Source organism: Triticum dicoccoides, chromosome 2B (assembly GCF_002162155.2).
Source record: "Triticum dicoccoides isolate Atlit2015 ecotype Zavitan chromosome 2B, WEW_v2.0, whole genome shotgun sequence".
Lineage (NCBI taxonomy): Eukaryota > Viridiplantae > Streptophyta > Magnoliopsida > Poales > Poaceae > Triticum > Triticum dicoccoides.
Window position 1 is genome coordinate 662762158 of NC_041383.1, and position 5923 is coordinate 662768080.

Here is a 5923-nt window from a genome sequence, read left to right on the forward strand (position 1 = left end):
ACAGGTATAATACGAGCTGAATTATTGAACCAGTTCAAATAAAATTGAACGGCTTAGGCGTGTTCAGGAATGTGAAGAAATACGACACTTGGAAGTACCAATGGAAAAAATGAGAGGGGACTTCGAAAAAAAGGTATCAAGTTTTCTACTAGTATAGAATGGCTTGGAAGTAGCAGCAAAGTCGAACCAAAAAATACAAAGAACCTGGCTGAAAGATCCGCCACCAAACGAGAGATAGAATTTCAACAGTTGAATGTGAAGTTTGAATCGATATTCTTGTCGGTGCAACAGATGATACAAACGGCGCATACTATTTCTTGATAAAGTTACAAGTTCCAAACACATTAATTTATGTCCTTTGCTTATTTCTGTGTGTACTTGTCAACCATGCATGCATGCAGACATGCACGGGTAGTACCCATATGCATGCAGGAAACACGGGCAGTAGCCATAACTTGGCCTGGTAAAGGCATCTAACTTTCTGGATCCTGGGCTTGTATGGTTCCGTGATAGCGGCGACATTGGAGATCAGTGAGTGGTGGTGTTTAGGGTCAAGGATGGCTGGATGGATGTTTTATAGGCATAGGCGGCTATGGGCTCTAGGTGGGCCATTTTTGGCCTGCCTTATCAGTAACACGAGCAGACTAAGTTTGGGCCCGTCATTGGTAATTTGGGTCCCTGAGGGGCTCTGTATGCCATATTAATGACTGCCCATTGTGAAGCTGTCACTGGTATGTGCAATAGCTGCCGACTGGCGCCTTAGCACTACAAGTTTTTTCTACCCTAACCGATACTGACATGAGCAGTAATGCTAAACATACAAATGTTTACATGCTTTTACACGGTGACTAAGATCTTTTTAAACTAACTAACCTCTCTCCCTGATTTTCATGGGGGTGGGCCCCTTCTCCTCATTAATCTCCAATCAAAACCCATCTCTATGTAAAAGCATGTATTCTTTTGTACGTGTAGCATTACTCCTGACATGAGTGGCACAATTTCTTTTGACTGGCCCTATTAATAACAAGCATGCCACGTTTGAGCCCTCGTCGTTGATTTAGGGGCCGTTTGGTTTTAGGTCTAGCACTGCCACATTTTGCCATACAATGTTTCCAAACTTGCCTAAGGTTAGTTTTTTAAAATGAGAGCCACAAGTTGGCAAGCCTAAGGGAATCTTGCCATACTTTTTGTGTGTATGTCATGTGGGGCCCTAGTGTGGCTTGAACCAAACACTCATCTAAGTTGATCAAACTTGCCTAACCTTAGGTGTGGTAATCTTTGGCAATCTTAGTCGCAAACCAAACAACCCCTTAGGCTTCCCTGAGGGCATGTACAGTGGTGCTATCTCAGCAGTGTCACGTAAGATAAATGTTGAGCATAAGAAATGACTTGTCTTCTCTTAAGGGATGATCTCTTAGCACAAATGCCTCACCATGTTTTTAAGAATAGCTAGTTATTGAGATTAAGCTAAGAGATAACTCATTATAGACATGTGTTTTTTTCGTCATCTCTAAATTACACGCAATGCTTAAGATAAAACTGTTTTATCAATCATTATACATGCGGAGCTCTCTACGCCATACTAGTAACCGCCCCATTGTACACCGATCGCTGGTTTCTGCGACAGCCGCTCTGGCTACGGTCTTACCACCCACATGTGTTTTTTTCTGCCCATAGTTGGATACCGATACGAGTGACACAGGCTCTTTTGCCCGTCACTGATAAAAGTGCGGATATAACCATTTCTTGACCAATGAAGCTCATAAGCAGAATCCGATTCACACGTGTAACCACTCCGTGGTGGAACTTCATCCACAGTTCGACTCAGTATCCACACCAGTGCAACAGATAATGCAAACGGCACATAGTATTTCTTGATCAGGTTTGCTATTTCATATCTAGATGTGAAATATTATCTCACATCTAACTTACTCATCCGTGATTTTTTTTAAAGTCTATCACTCACTCACTCTTGATTTTTTTTAAGTCTCCCATGAATTTTAAAGATGGGGGAGTTAGATGTGAGATAATATCTCACATCGAGATGTGACATAGGCAGACCCGCATGCAGACATGCACGTCCAGTACCCATGCAGGAAGCGTTTTACTTCTTGCACACCACACCCTTGCCGTCCATGCCACTGGCACAGGTGACACCAGCGAGCTCAGATAGCACCGCGGCACCGTCGTTTCCACGGCTGACTCCATAGCGCGCCACGCTGCAGTCGGCGGCGAATATGCTGGAGGTGGTGAAGGTGGCATCTCCTCCCATGGTGGGCATGGATGCCCTCACGTCGAAATGGTTGACGTAGTCGGAGCGGTACGTCTGTCCGACCACACCGTGGACGTCGTCGGTGAGCGTGTCGAACTTGAACGCCAGCTCGAGATGCGCGAGGCAGTCATCGGCGGTGACGCCGTAGCGGTGCACCCTGGATTCTTCCTCGGTGATGGGCACGGCGTTGGCCCTGACGCTGAACTTTCCGTCGAGGGTGACGAGCACGCAGTTGGCCGCCTTGGTGCGGGTCACGGAAAGCTTGGGGACGCGGGTGGACGTCCACTTGGCGCCCTCGACCAGGTCGTCCGGGAGGTACACGGGCTCGCCGTCCAGCGTGATCTCTAGGTGCTCGACGGCGTCGTCCCAGGTGCCGGTCTTCCTGGCGCCGAGGTAGAGGCGGTGGCCGTCGAAGAGCACGGCGATGGCCTGATCCAGGTGAAGTCCCGGGACATGCCGCTGTGGCCGCTCTTGCCGATGAAGTGCGCGTTGATGTGAACGTCACGGTCGGAGACGACGCAGAAGTCGGCGTCCCTGCGTCCGTGGAAGTAGAAGGCGTTGCCGTCACCACCTATGAACCGCGGGTCGCCGCACGCCCCCGGGGTGTTGCAGACTGCACGAAGGCACGAACCAAAACCATTAACCGACAAAATCAACGTACGTAAGTAGCTCCATTGTTAAGACATGACATCGATCGAGTGGTTACCGCAGGCGGGTTTGCATGTGTTGCAGTCGGGGTAGCAGGACTGGGGGCAGTTGTCGGGGCAGTCCTGTTCCGGTTGAAACAGTAGGGGTTCTCCTTGCGGTTCTCAGTGCACTTGACCTTCATCGGCCTCGGCTTCGGCTTCGGGCCCTGGGCGTTGGGTGGCCGTGGCGTGGATTGCGCGGCGGCGGCCCCCGCGGCGGCGAGAAGGACGACAGCCGCTAAAGCCAGCACGACTCCCAAACGGCTCGCCATTGCGAGCGTCCTCACGCTGTCAGTAGTTACTATAGCCTTTTTTTTGCTGATGATTGGTCGAGTTGAATGGGTACGTTTGTATATGCATGGTTCCTAGCCAATTTATAGGCGATCGACGGATCGAGTTGGCATAGTATCTATCTGCTTGCTTCGTACATGGTGCTTGTCAACGCCGCGCCGGAGCGTAACGTGCCGTGCCTGCCGCTCGCTTGAAGTGGAAAAGCTTATACTTTGCATGCATATATAGGTGCATGCGTAGATGGAGTTTTATGCTAGCTAATACCTGCTACTCTTATGTTCGTAGGTCCGTGCTATGTACATGCATGTAAGTATATAAGTACAGTACACTCTGTGGACTAGCGTAGCAGGTTTTCAGGGCAAGATTGCCAGGATGCAACTTAATCTTCATGGAAAGAGGCGAACGCATGCGCTTAGCAGCCAGCTAAAGGAAGCGATCCGAGCGTTTAGCCGCCTAGGGATATTTCGATACCTACCACCTCTACTCCACACTCACTATCTTTATTTTATTGTGCCTTTACATTACAATAACTAACTTTTATTTACTAATACTTTATTATCTTGCAAACTATCTCTTTTATACGTGTAAAGTACTTTTTAGTATAGTCTAGGTAAAGCAAATGTTCGATGTACATCGGGTTGTATCATTGGCAGATTGAACATGAGAGAATACAAATTCTACCTTCAGATTCTTTTAGGTTCGACACTCCATATTTACCACCTTCACTTTGAAAAGTACTACGTACTCTCTCACTTGGGGATTATCAGTTGTGCACGCGGGATGCACTACACATAGAGTGCAAGTTTACTACAATATAGAGTACAAGTTGGGTAAAAAGGTTGATTGAAAACTATCAGCATGGAATCTATTTTCAAAGCTCTCACATCAGAAGCACGACAGTGAAAACGGTTTTGTGATTTGGCCACATGCTGAGAAGATACTTAGATTTGAAAAGCAGATCTCAGGAAAAAAAGCGCACACACACTAATAGAAAACAGGGCTTTGGTTGAGGCCTGGGTAAGGGCATTAATCAAGGTTCACTCACGAAACGGGACCAAAGGGTGCATCAATCTCGGTTCGTGAGGCCGGGGCGCCGGTCGGGCCTCGAGGGCCATTCGTCCCGGTTCGTCTGACCCCTTTGGTCCCGGTTCCAGACACGAAACGGGACCAATGGGCCTCGCTCCAGGCCCACCACCATTAGTCCCGGTTGGTGGCTTGAATCAGGACCAAAGCAGGTTGTCCTTTAGTTCCGGTTTTAGCCACAAACCGGGACTAAAGAGAGGCATATATATACCCTGCCCCTGCCCGCCAATAGAGCCAGTGCTCTATTTTTTTGGCCGGCTGTGGGAGAGGTTTGTGGTGCTCTAGCTCACCTCCTATGCACATGAAGTGTTCGATGAAATGCCCGAGCCACACTTAATCTTTCTCCTCTCGAAGCTCCTTGTCCAAACTCCATTTTCCTCAAGATTTGTCTAGGTTTGGTGGTTCGTCATGTCCCGTCCCCGTCCTCACCGCCGTCGATCGTCCGCGCCGATCTCGTCGCCGACACCATCGTGGTGAGCCTCTTGTTCTTATATTCTTTCTAAAAGAAAAAAAATCTTACTTTTATAATTTTCTTACTTTTATTATTGTTTGTTATTATATAGTGCGATAGTTTTGGTATCGGCCTCCGTCGGCCCTCGTCCAGTCTATGATTCGGATGTGGTATATATTATCTTTTATAACTATTTGTTTCATTTAGTGTCTATGACAATTATGCCGACCAACGTCACATAGATGTTTTTGTCTAGGAGGTATGTGAACCAGAAATTCCAACCAACCCGATTGTCGAGAGGTCAAATTTAGTTGAAAAAGAAAACAATTACTTGAAGAAAAACTTGAAAAGAATTGAGAAGGAGAAGATGAAATTGGAGTTGCATGTTGCGGATGTCGTCGATGATCACACGATCAAGATGGATGCAATGCGCTTGAAGATTAGAAAGATTAGAAAATATTTCATTCATACTGAGGCTTGGTATAATTATGTCATTGGATCAATTTTACCTTAGTTGAGATTATGATCGCATTTATTGTTGTATTGAAATGTTTTACATAGTTTCAATGTATGGTTTAATTAGATGCTCTAAAGAGCTATATGTTGTTCAATGAGAACTATGTATGAACTTTATGTATTTATTTTTTCCAGTAATAACATTTCATCACTACTGTACTTTGGTTTTAATATGATGATGAACTTCTATTAATTTGGTCACTTCTCTACTCATGATGTTCTGTAATGGTTTTTGACACACTTAATTATATATAATGCACGCAGATGAACCGACAATGGATGTACGGTGACAAACGCACCTTCGAGTACATTAAGGGTGTGCATAATTTTCTCGAAGCGGCTGGGGAAAACAAGCATAATGGTTTTATGTGTTGTCCGTGTCCTATCTGTGATAATACGAAGTCTTACTCTAGCCAGAAAACCCTTCACATCCACCTGCTTGAGAAGGGTTTCATGCCACACTATAATGTTTGGACCAAGCACGAAGAAAGAGGGGTTATGATGGAAGACAACGAAGAAGAAGAGGATGATGACAACTATCCGCCCCCTGAATACGGTGATGCTGCAATGGGGGAGCTGAAGATCAAGAGGAACCAGACAATGTGCCCGATGATGATCTTCGCC

The 5923-nt window shown here is 46.4% G+C and overlaps 1 pseudogene; it reads right to left on the reverse strand.

Moving 5' to 3' along the window:
• Window positions 1-2096: 2096 nt before the first annotated feature.
• Window positions 2097-3239, reverse strand: LOC119368241 (annotated as a pseudogene).
• Between the last annotated feature and the right edge of the window lie 2684 nt (window positions 3240-5923).